The following is a 13422-nucleotide window of genomic DNA, read 5'->3' on the forward strand; positions in this document are numbered from 1 at the left end:
CATTCTGACACCATTGCTGGATGCTACGATCTCCTACCTGTGAACGTGTGCCCTTATCAATAGTCCTATCTCTGTCCCTCTCCACTTGCCCTCAACTTTACTTGCTCAGTTACTCACATGGCTGTTTGATTTTTCTCTCTCTGAAGCATGACAAACTCTCCTCTCCTACCTTGCCCGCTTGTCTCCTGCCTATCTCTTCTGCCCAGCACTTGACCCATGGCTTCTTTGCTGACAGATCAAAAACCAACTTGGGAATAGGACTTTAGCATTAGAACCGTCCCTACAAATCCTTTTCTCTTCACGTTGCTTCTGGTCCTGGTGTTTTATCGCATCGATGGAAAGTGAGCTCAGACACCCCCATTTCCCCACAACATGTGTTTAGGTGACAAACAAGCCAGGGCCACTGTCATTCTGATGGGGCGGATCTCCTATTCCTAGACTTTCTTCTCTTGACGTCTGATCAGAGAGTGGGAATACACGTTACACGGGACTTCGTTTGCTTTTCCACCAATGGCCTCTACTTTGGGGCAGGGAGCCTGGTAGATCACCACAGAAACTTAAGGTGCTTCCTAACCCATGGTTACTTACTGTGTTTGCCCTGGTTGTAGCCTTGTGGGCAGGAGAAAGCACACTGAGGTGAGGTCTGGCTGGGTCCTTTTCTGTTATATCTGGAGAGGACAATGTATAACTGTAATCCCAGCACTCCTGGGGTTGAGGCAAGAGGCCATCCTGGGCTTCATAGTAAAACTATCAAAAAGAGCGGGGGAGGGAAGAGAGGGAGAGGAAAGAGAGGGGAGAGAGGGGAGAGGGTCTACTGTAATAAGCAACATAGGTAGAGGGCGAGAAGGACAGTAGCAGGAGTGTGTGAAGTACTAAGGAACATAATACTGGACCCCGTTTACACCTTAAGGCTAGAGCAGTGGCCTTAGAATCTCCAATCAGATTCTATTTCCTTTTTCACCAGAAGAGTCTCATGGAATGAATCTTTATGACCTTGGGCAAGCAGCCCCATACCTTTCTGTATTTCCACTTTCCCTAGTGTTAAGAGGGGCATCATCGCCTAACCAGGCCTCTCCACCACAGCAACACACCCTTTCAAATCACTTCAAAGCTCTTCACACTTTGAGCTTCCAGACAGGATCACACACATTTCGATGCCCTCGGGAGGTGGGGGAGGGCAGGGAGCAGCAGCTTGTCCTTCCTGAATGTCACGGCAGCTCGGCAGCTCGTGAGCCTGAGTTTCCCCCAATAAATGGGGATGACAGTCACTTGTCAGCAGCACAAAGGGCAAAGTAGCTGTCAGTGTGGAGAAAAGGCACAGCCCAGCCCTGATTTTGAAGTAGCCAGCTCTGGATAGGAGTGACAAGCAGGTCACTGACCACAGTTGGGGACATGGGTGGTAAGGAAGCAAAACAAGAGAGCCAGTGTTATCCTTGTGGCTTTGCTGTTGGGAGGTCTGGAGCTCACTTTACAGAAAGTCCTAAGGCTGCATCATGGCCATGGAGCATGGAGCAAACCCTCTCTCGTGACTTCTCATTCCTGATACTCTGGGGAAGGGTAAAAGAGAGGGACCCTGGAGAAGCCCTGGCTTTGCATGGCTGTAATTCAACTTCTTACTGGGTTTGAAATAGCAGTATCATATCTTTTAAGAAATATTTATCTTATCTGATGTGTGTGCCCATGTGTGGGATGCCCATGGAGGCCAGGAGGCTGTTCTAATTCTTTTTTCTGTTGCTGCTCAAGGCAGAAACTCGAAGCAGAAGCCAGCGGGGGAATGTTTCACTAGATCATTCCCAGGCCCCCATTCAGCTATTTCTTTCCTTTTTGAAAGATATTTATTTATTACATATAAGTACACTGTCGCTGTCTTCAGACACACCAGAAGAGGGTATCAGATCTCATTATAGATGGTTGTGAACCACCATGTGGTTGCTGGGATTTGAACTCAGGATCCCTGGAAGAGCAATCAGTGCTCTTAACTGCTGAGCCATCTCTCCAGACTGTCCTTTTATTTTTCTTAGAATTAAAATTTTTATTTCCTCTCAGAACCTGATGATATGAATAGTTAATCTTGATACATTTCCAGTAATTTACCATATTAAACATTTAATAACAATATAACGACATGCCCTATATTGATGCTTTCGTGCACATATGTTACTCATCACCACCCTGTGTTTTTCTAAAAGTACTGATCTTACTACAGGTTTCTAGGTTACAATAAAATCTCCTCTGTGTCAATCAGTTTGATGTTCAGCCTAATAAAATCGGAGACCAGTTAGAAGAAAGCAAAAGGCATAAAGGAGTCTGGTAGCTGAGTGCAGCGTGTATTGTCTCCAACATTGCTCCAAGTGGTTTTGTTTTTGTTTTGTTCTTTGATTGAAAATAGGTTTTTTTTTTTTTCCTATGATACATTCTGGTTATTGTTTTCCTTTTCTCTGTTCCTCCCAGGTCCTTCCCACATCCTCTCTCATCCAGATCCACCTTCATTTTGTCTCCTTTAAAAAACAAATAAGCCTCTAAGGAATAATATACTAAAATATGATAAAACAAAAACAAGGATGAGAGCCCAAGACAAGGCACAGGAAACAGATAAAGATGTAGAGACACACTCATTCACACACTCAGGTGTGGATGCAGGCACAGCAGGGCCGCCTCTGTGTAAAGGCTGGGGGCCGTGCAGCTGCAAAAGCCTCTCTTGCAGGAGGATCTAACTGAGGACCGCCTGAGAGACTGCAGATTGCTGGTACGGACACTGCCAGCCAGTCAAACCGCGGCTTAGAAGAGATGCTTTCTGGGAACCAAAGGGGGCACGGGTGCAGGGTATTAAAGGAGCTTGCATCAGTGCTCAGATAAGCTTGCTGCAACATTTCTCACCTGCTCCTGGAGTCTGTGTCGTTGGCTCTGTGCGCCAACTCACCCCCAACCCCCAAGGGCAAGTGGCATCAGGCAGAGAGCTGTCCAGGGCACAAGCAACACTCAGGAGTCCCATAAAAACACAAAACCGGAAGCCATAATATACACACAAAGGGTAGGGTATAAAAATAAAAATAGATGTAGGGAAGAAATAAAAGCCCTGACCTGACATTGAAACAAGGAACTTCTGGTGACTCTCTGAGTTCATTTTCTGCTGACGCCCACAGCTGGCCCCCGACTGCTGGGCACACTGCCTGCACTTAGGAGGGGTTTGTTGCCCAGTGAGACTCCTTTGGAAGGAACTAGATTTTCATTTGCAAGTGGTTGTGCATTTGAGACAGGATGGTGCATATGCCCACTTCTCCTCTCAGCACGGAAACACCGTCAGTGCATACCTGTGCAGGTCCTGTGCGTGCTACCCCAGTGTCCGAGAGTTCACACACCGATCCTGCTGTGTTTAGATGGCCTTGCTTACTTTAGGTCCTCTGTTTCCCCTGGTTCTTACACTCTTTCTGGCTCAGGTCCCTGACCCCTGAGGGGAGGCATCCCATCTAGGGCTGAGTGTCCTGAGATCTCTCATTCTCTCCGTAATGTATGGCTGTGGGTCTCTGTATTCGTTGCCATCTACTGCAGGAAGACACTTTCCCTGATGATGGCTGAATGTCATCAGGAGTCATTTTATTGCTGCATTCCTTTGGTGGAACATTATTATTTGGTTTTCCCTTAGGTCTCTGGGCTATCTGGTCTCAGGTTCTTGGTCACTCAAGGAGTGTCAGGTATGGGTTTAATCTCACAGAGTGGACCTTAAGTCAAATTGGACATTTGTTGGTTACTCCCACAAGCTTTGTGTTATGTTTTGTGAAAGAAAAACAAGGCCAGGATATGTTTTGTAGAACATGGTATGGTGAGGAGGGAGGGGTGACTTGGAGGGCCCACACTGAGGTATCCCTTCCCCCTGAGGTACCAGTCCTACTCTGGGTATAGTATAGAATAGAGAGTTTATTTAGGGCATGGGAAGGGAGTTGAGAAGGGAGTGGGGAGAGGGAGAGAGAGAGAGAGAGAGAGAGAGAGAGAGAGAGAGAGAGAGAGAAAGAGAGAGAGAGAGAGGAGAGAGAAGAGCACGACCAGCCAGGAACATGTGGAGAGAGAAGAGAGGGAGGACAGGGAAGGGGAGAGAGGGAGAAAGGGTTCATGGAGAGAAAAGAGTCAGAGAGAGAAGGGATAGAGAGAGTGAGGAGGGTCAAAGAGCCTCTTTTATAGCAAGCTAGTCCTACCTGACTGTTGCTAGGTAACTGTTGGGCGGAGCCTAAAAGGAACACTAACACTTTGTGTACTATCATACCCTGTAGAGAGGACACCACTGTAGACCAGAGGATTTGCAGCCATGTTTACGTTTCTCCTTTGGTAACATGTCAAGTACCTTCTGGTACAAGAACACTAGCCAGCAAAGGTGTAGACTCTAGGTAGACACCAGTTCAACTTCTCCATGCTCAATGAGTTATGTAGGTGTTGTCTCCAGTAATGACGCCTTGCTGAGTCGTTTGGAGGGCCCTATGAGACCCTTTTGGCCAACAACTCAATTAGATGTAACTCATTCCTGATACTGAAAGCTTCATTTGGTAACAAGAAATGTCCATTTGGAGCTCTGCTTCCAACATTACTTGAAAATTTCATTTAGAAATTGCCTCTGTATAGTCTATCTATGTGGTGAAGCTTCTACGGTTTCAGGTTTCTACACTACCACTCAAATAATCCTTAATTTCACCTAATTGTCCCCATACCCCTTTCTTTGTTCTACTCTTCCCTACCCCTCCCTGCTTGATCCTCCTGTTCCAACCCCTCACTCCCTTTACCTGTCCATCTAGAACTGTCTCTTCTATTTTCCCTTCCTAGGAAAAGCCATACCCCCACACTCCAGCCCCTTACTCTGTCCCTAACCTCTGTGGATCTATGGGTAGCGGCTACATTTTTATACAGGCCAGGGACATCTGCTTAGGGGATCATACTGTCCGCAGTGGGCCATCCACTTGTACATCAGTTAACAGTCAGGACAATGTCCCTAGGCCAAACCGATGGCCACAGTCCCACTGAAGTTTGCCGGCAGAGGAAAGTGAAAGAATAAATGCAGTTCGACCTCAAAATGGAGAGAGCAACCTGAATTGCAAGAGAGTTTGGCATCCCCAAATACTGGGTATCTGGGGGTTCAAGGGAATGTTCTGGCCAGGTGTGAGAATCAGTACGTGTCAGTGGAAGAAGAAAGAAGTTTCTTTACAGGCCCAGAAACTGCTCTTTCGGATAAACTGTTTTGTTTTTGTTGCTGTTGTTTTTCAAAACTTTAGGATGGGAGTAAATCAGATTGCCTGCTTTTGTGATCTCAGGGCTCCAGGGCATGGTGTGGGTGTTGGTTGCTTCCCAGAATTCCACAGGTGACTTGGGCCTGATATTGATACTTTAAGGCCCTGATAATTGGTGTGCGTCTGGATTCCTTTAAGGTTGCTTCTTCCTAGGTGTGTCAAGGCATTCAAGATTAGCCGCCACAGGGCTACACAGGCACACTCAATCCCGTTGGAGACTTAACTGGTGTTTGTGAGCTCCCCAGTGTGAGATCTGAACTCTGGTCTTCTTTTTTTTTTTTTTTTTTTGTTAAAGATTTATTTATTTATTATATATAAGTACACTGTAGCTGTCTTCAGACACACCAGAAGAGGGCATCGGATCTCTTTACAGATGGTTGTGAGCCACCATGTGGTTGCTGGGAATTGAACTCATGACCTCTGGAAGAGCAGTCAGGTGCTCTTAACCGCTGAGCCATCTCTCCAGCCCTGAACTCTGGTCTTCTGATAGAGCAGTAAATGCTCTTAACCGCTCAGCCATCTCAGCTCCCAGCATCAGATATCCTTTTTGCCCGGTGACTCCCAGACCCCTGATCTCTGATGAGTGTACACTGGCGTACCTACCACACCAGACACTTCACTCATGGTGCTTCCTTGTTCCTAGTCCCCTACATAGAAAGCTGAGGACCAGAGGCCCGCTGGCTCTTCACCTATTGTATTTTACTTCATTGATTTTGTTGTTGTTGTTTCACTTTGAGACAGAGTCTCACTTTGTACTCCAGACTGACCTCAAACGAGTTAGGCAGCCTGTGTGGATATGAGAGGGAGACCAGCAACGGGGAAGGGGAGGGAGAGAGGGAGAGGTAGAGGGAGGAGAGGGAGAGAAGCCCTAACTATTTTTACCGGTGAGTCAGGCTGGTACCTAGATGTTGCTAGGTAACTGTTGGGCGGAGCCTAGAAGAAAGCTAACACAGGCTTTTTCCCAGGGGTGCTCTCCAAGTTAACTTTCTGTTTGAGTTTCACCCGGGCTGTTTCTGCTCTATTTTTCTGTCCTCGGGATGCACTTTCTCCCTTGGCCATGTGCTCCTTGTCCATCCCGTCTAATGTCGATCTTCCTGCTCGCCCCATCTTCTTTCCCCGTTCCATTGATCTCTCTCTCAGCCTCATGGTCCCAGGCTAGTAACCGAAGCCCCGCCCACCTCTAGTCTTACCAGTTAATTGGCTGCCAGTGACATTTATTTACCCAGTCAGAGAAGGTTGATGAGCAAAGTTCATGCAACACCATTTGGTATAAAAGTTTATACAACATCATATGGCGAGAATGTTGTCATCTAGACTGCAACCAGATCTTGGGGACTGGTATTTATCATTTGGATACAGCACCAGACCAACCCCCAACAAAACACAGCGAGAGAAGCAGGAGCAGAATAGAGCGTGGAACATAGCAGGAATAGCAAGGTTTTCCGATGAGTGGGTGGCTGGGGGAGGGAAGTCCCGGAGCTGGAGGGAGTTAGGGCAGAAGAGGAAGTGCGAAGTGCTGGGAAGCATGGGCATCGACATGTACAGCAGGTACATGTGAAACGGAAGGGCTCCGGAGGCAAGCATGAGCTTCCATAATAGGTGCCACCTTTCAGCCAGAGGCAAGGGAAATGGAAGGGGGGAGGGGGGAATGTCCCTGTAGGTGTCACACAGGGAAGCAAACCCACAAAGAGCAGATTGACTGTCAACCTGGATCAGACTACTGAAGTCTAGTAACGGTTTATTCCCAATGTATTTAAATTTAGTGCAATTTGGGGAAAAAAAAAGTTTCCTGGTGCCATACAATCCCTGGTGCACAATGAAGCACAATTACTTTGAAACTCAATTTAGGGTATGTGCCATTTCTTCCAGGAAGATGGGATCTGGAGATACACTACCTGCCCCAGCCTAAGGGCCTAAGAGTGTAGAGGTCATTTGGGCTATTAGCCTCAGCTGGTCCTGGTTGTGGGAGCTGGATGAGGTCTGGCCCAACAGATAACCAGACTGTTAACCCCTCCAGTTCTCAGCTTTCTATATAGAAGAACAGGCTCTTCCTCTTTCCCATATCTTGGAAAGGTAATCCCGTAAGCTCAACATTCCTAAATTCTCTGGAGATCAGTGAGTGCAGAGATCTCATGCTACCCTCCCAACAGGAACCAGTTTCACACGTTTCTTGGGAATGCTAGCTTTTACCTGAGCACCAGAAATCCTCCTGTGGCCCAGGTTGAGCTCATTTCTGGATATTTTGACTGCCTCTTAGAGTTTGGAGAATTGGGGAGAAAAAAAAAAAAAACCCAAAACCAAACAAAACCCTCAGAGTCCCAGCAGAAATGCCCCAAGGTAGATCCTCTTCTGGCTTACGTTTTTTTAGGGGGAGCTACAGTCCATTGCTGTGGGGAAGTGGTAGGAGCAGGGGCATGAGGTCATCGAAGGAGCCAGGCAGGCTGCCGTGGCTCTTCTGCTCTTCACAGACATTCTCTGTGCGGAAGAGCCCTTCAACGGGTGCTCATTGCCAGCGTTAGCTCATTACTGCCTACCACTTTCCAATAATGTACCAGGAACAGCACAGGGCATTTAGCAAGCATTTCTGTGTTCTAGTACAGCAATTCCACAAAATCAATACTTCCAATACCTTATAGATAAGAAAAAAAAGGCTGCTTGAGAGAGCGTAATGACCTTGGCTAGGGACACGAGTTAGCAAGCGACAGACACAAGATTTGAACTCAGTTCTGCCTTACTTCCAAGTTTCTGCTTCTTTAGTCTCCTGGTGCAACTCTGTCAGGAGTGTCCTGGCTTCCTCTGAAGCAGGATTTAGTCTTGCAGACAGCAGGGCATTTCACACACCTGGCTTTGATGCCTGCAAAGATCCAACCCAGCCCCCGCCAGACTTGCTACATTGTTACTCCACTGGATGACGCCTCCTTTGTTTAATTCCCACCCTCTTTATGCGCTGCTTCATGTTTACCCACCGCCAGATTTGTTCTCCATCTCAGACTCAAACTTAAGATATATCCGAATGGTCTAATTAGGCTTAGCCAATTAAATATTTAAATGTATTCATTGACAATTTTATACATGTACACAACATATTGTGATCATATTTACCTGCATTACTCTCCCTTGTCTTCCTCACATTCCCTCTAAACTGAAGGAGATAATGAAATAAAAGGAGGAGACCATGACCCCTAAAGTATGGAGAAGGTTTTTATTGTAGACGTAAGGGAGAAAGCAGGCAGAGAGAGCCCAGGCTCAGCGCGCGGCCGGCAGACTGAACAGGGTCATGAGAGGAGAGGGGGAGGGAGAGCAAGAACGGAGCTGCTGACCAACAGAGAGAGCCTGCCAAGGGGTAGCTTCTCCATTTTTTCTTCCTTTTCTTAGTTAAACCTAATGTTAGAATGTGATTTATTTCTATGTTCTTCCTTATGGTGTTTTTTTCTCTATTTATGTTCCAAGCTAAAGGTCAACTTGGTTTTTTGACTTGTTCTTTCTCTATCATCTTGTGATTTACACATCATAAATTGTCCCCATTGTTTCATGATTCGTTTGGGAGAACTGTCTGACTATAAATCCACAACAAGTACTTTTCCCATGATCATAAAAATAGCTGCAAAATTCCACTTTGTGTAATCACCTGTTCACTTGCTATAAAAAAAATGTAAAAAAAAAAAATGTTTCCTTGCTGTTTCTTTTTCCTACGTCAAAGAAAACCGTCAAGTTTGGCCTGGCTGTAAAATTTTTTTTTTCCTTTGCAACATTTCAGTGGTTGCTCCTGATTTTCAATACCACAACACAGCCCTAACCAAGAGACCAAGGACGGACAAAAACAAAATGGTTAAGTTACACAGGAAATCAGGCTGGGGAAAAGGAAGCAGAAGCCCAGCTTTAGGAGGGAGCCATTCAGGGTGAGGAGAGTTGGGAGGAACCCCAGATTTTGAGAGACTGCAGAGAGAGCTGGGAGGAGCCACAGGCACCAAGCGATATTTGGAGACCTGGGAGGAACCACTTGGACTGAAGGGAGCGCTAGCCAGCGCTTTGATATGTTAATAGGCGCCTCCGCTATTTTTCCCTAGTTCCCGAGACGTAGCAAACCCCTGTTCTTCTCAAGAACACTTACTTTCATGATATATGTACTGAGTTGAATTTGAATTGCTCGCATAAACAAGAGTAATGGGGTGGGGCAGTGAGGGGGGTTATTTACAAGAGCAGTCACCACTGGTCATGCCACAAAGGAAAATAACTCCCCACTCCCAGTAGCACTAACTGCCAATATGGGTGTTGTTCAGTCTCAAGCCAGGAACAAACAACAAACTGAGGTTCCCATGAACAGATCAACACAAACTCCCAGCATCCCCCAGTCCCTTCCAGCTCTTCTTCCCTATACAATCCAGCCTTTTTGGTTATGCTGGCCCAGTTTTGATCCCTTTGGCCTTTTGGCCTCTTGGTCTCCTGGCTCTACCCCTACTCTGCCCCCTCTCCTCACGTGGCCTGATTCTGTAGGTCATGTCCACTCTGGACTCTCCCGGATGTCCCTGCCTCTGCCTGTTTTCTCCCTTAAGTCTGTAATAAGTACCTCCGCCCCTAGGAGCACCCTTGTCCTCCTTTTATTCCTCTTTTCACTCAGATTGAATGATGTCGAGCTCAGTCCTGACCAGGTCTCGTTCAGAGAGGTCTCGTTCAGAGAGCCACAGCTGTGGTGGGTCTGGTGCTCCTTTGTTTCCTGACTGCCCTTGTCTATTTAACACTTCTGCTCCCTAGAACCAAATCACCTCAAATCTTGTTGGTTTCATCTCCTCAGGATTACCACTGTCCCCTCCCATTCAGGCTCCTTGGATTAGCAATTTCCTCATTCTGGCCTTGCCCCAATTAAGGGGTCCTGGGGTTCTCCAATACATTAGCATATAAAATGCATACCTAACCCTAACAACTGTCCTCCATTAGTCGGCCATTGAGATGCAACAAGCTTCTTCACAATTTACTTGGTTAACACAACATAAATTTATTGTCTCCCAGTGTTCTGCGGGGTAGGAATCTAGGGACAGCTTTCTTGGTGAGAGGGGTCCCATAAGGCTGCCAGGACTGTGCCTTGGTCTGAGTCAAGTGGTCAAAACTGTAAGCTTCAGTATTTATTGTCAGACTTTGGTCCTTGCCAGCCATAGGGTCAATCATAACAGACCCAGAACTGTTAGGGTCAAAGCCTGGAGCCTGGTAGATCTGACAGGTTAGGCTTGGCCATCCATCTTAAATAAGCCAGCTAAACCGAGAAGTAACATTGGGACCCAGAGAAAGGAGATTTATTCAGTGTTGGGAATGCATAGTGTAAGGGTCTGAAAATCACTGAAGGAAGACCCCAGACTCATAATATGCAAATACAAAGAATTTATTCTGCGGAAACATCTAGCATTGTTCAAAATGGCAGCCCAGATAGAGCCGTTCACGTCCCTTTTATAACAGGACTGCTTGACTGCTTTGGAGACAACAGCAGACTTCTGAAACTTAGGGCACATTCCAAGGGTTACAGAAACCACTAACCGAAGGTCATAAAGAAGATATACATGGCAGGACCCCAGGTTCAGAAACAGGAGATAAGATATCGACTGGGTTTGTCTAAACAAAACTTCAAGGACGGCTTAGTTACAGTCTTAAACTTCACATGACCTTGCAAGCTAAAACAAATGGGGAAGGTTAAGCCAGATGTTTTCTCCTAGTGTGTATGTATGTCCCGTTCTCTGTTATAACCTCTTACTCAATTTATGACTGAATTTATGTGCAGACTCGCAGTGGACTTTTTTACCATGTAAAAAGGCTCTGAGTACAAGTGCCGAGAAAAAAGGACAAAGATAAGCCCCCCCCTTTCTCTCCAGACTTCCACTTAAAGAAGCACAACTCCCTCCTGAGGCTTTACCTAGCCCCCTACTGCTACCACCTCGAGGTGCAGCGCCAGAGCAACTCAGACAGGCAGATGAGTTGTGAAAGTACCTCACACCCAGGATAGATAGCAAATGGTCCATAGCCTAGTTTCTGAGTAGAGACAGAACGGGATGTAAAAAATGAACTCCTCAGGAGGAAAGAGCAGCTAGAGGCCCAGTGACTCTCTACGTCAACTTCAAGGTCTTGGCATGAGGTTTGGTATTAAATAGAAATCCAGAGGTAGGCAGTCTTAGTCATAGTGTCCCTTTGTCTCATCATATACCCGTTAGTGTCTCAGCTCCAGTCTCTCCTGCAAAGTCGTCTGAACTGTGAAATTGTCTGGCTTCAGTGTTTTCTATTTCTCAGTGGAAAGTTCCTGGGGAAATCAGATTTCTTGGGGGAACCATTGTTTCAGCCGAAAGGAAGGGCGAGATGTGCTCAGGATACTTTGTTTCCACCAGACTGCTTCCAACCGTGCGGTTGATAAGAGGCCTGCACACGCCTCATTCTTTGCAACCTCATCTTGGAAATGCTCCCACCTCTGTTTTGAAGTTGCCCATTTGACCCATATTTCTTTCGAGGAGATCGCAGAGCTGGCCCAGGGCTTGCTTGATGCTCAGTGTGTTCTGCCCTCTCCATGGCCTGTGTCCAGCCAGTGCATTCTTGCTGGGAAATGTATTTTGATGGCTCTGAGCAGACCTACCCTTCTACACCATTCTGTTGTGCTTAGTTTAAACCCTTATAAGCTGTTACCTTTTGTATCCTAGGTAGCACTTTCAGATTCTCTCCAGCAAACAGGATGCTGTGTGACTTTTCCTCAGGAGACATGAACATCTGCTCACCCCAGATAGGGCACCTGGGACCAACTAGAGAAAGGATTCTGTGGAAGTCTTTCGTAGTGAGCCAGCAAGTTTCTTGGGGATACTTACTAAAGCATGGGTGAGGGAGTAACCTACAAGAGCATTAGAAGCCCACCCCGGAAGGAGTGCCAGCTCACAAATGCTGCCTCCCTGGAACTCCCTGAACACTGTGTAGACAGCTGAGCTGACTGGAGAGTTTCCTTCACAGCAGTTGTAAGACCTTGTGAGTCTTGGAACTGTGGGGCCTCCCTTCTCCTTATAGGAGGAAAGTTTCTACTTAGAAGGCAATGTACACAGTACACAGCAAGGCAGCTAGCAAGCATTGTGTGTACCTGAGCGCTGCCTGAGTGCTTGGTGCCCTGGGTGTGGGTAGAGTGCTGTCTGTGGTCTGTTGCCCTCACCAGTTGCCTCACTTATAATCATGAGTCGGTCACTGTATTCTAACCTGTTCTTTACTGACACTGAAGCCTCCCAGTGCTCCCTGAAATGAGCTGGTTAAGGCTTGATTGTTCAGTTTTGTGTCTCAAAGGTTCATCTTATTTCTATTTATGTGTTTCTGTCTGTGCCTGAGCACATGCATGTGCTGTCCACAGAGGCCAGAAGAGGGCAGCAGGTCCTCCCCAGCTGGAGTTACAGGCAGATGAGAACCACCCAGCTGTGGGTGAAGGGGATTGGAACTCTGCCTCTCTGCAAGAGCAACTACCTCATCACCTCTGACCCACCTCTCTGGCCCCAAAGCCAAATTATTCTAATTACCAATTGTGAAGAGAACGACTTTTAAAACAGGAAACACAGACCATCTGTGTTATCTCGCCACTAAGACAAGACAGAAACACGTTTTTATTCTAGATTATGAGAGGTCAGTGCTTGCAGAAGACAGAGCACAGGGGAGGCTGTATCATATGGACCCACATCCTGCTACTGTCAGCATCCCTTCACCTCACAGGAGACACACGGGGAATTCTCCGTCCAGATGAGCATGACTTCACAGGGTGTTGACGGATGCCCACAGGGGGCCAGCTTGTTTAGTATCTAAATGGTATTTCTTTTTGTCTGCCCCTTTAATATTCAGACTTACCTAGAGGCTTAACACCCCCCCCCCAACTTCAAAGGTAAAATACATCTCTAGTTGACAAATTAGCTCAACCCTTCTGAGTCTCTTTTGGAGAGCAGCTATAGAACAGAATGGTGAGCTTCAAAAGTCACAGAGGCGACCCACCAACATCAACTACTCTCACCCCTTAGATATACAAAAGATTGCTATTTTGGACTGGCTGGGGTCTGACTGGTGTCACAATGGTGTCTTTTTGTGGGATTTTGTGATGCCCCATCAAAAGGTTAGGGAGGGACCCGAGAGACTCTTAAGAATCTGTCATTATTGCAACATC

Source organism: Rattus norvegicus, chromosome 11, assembly GCF_021556685.1.
Source record: "Rattus norvegicus strain SHRSP/BbbUtx chromosome 11, alternate assembly SHRSP_T2T, whole genome shotgun sequence".
NCBI lineage: Eukaryota > Metazoa > Chordata > Mammalia > Rodentia > Muridae > Rattus > Rattus norvegicus.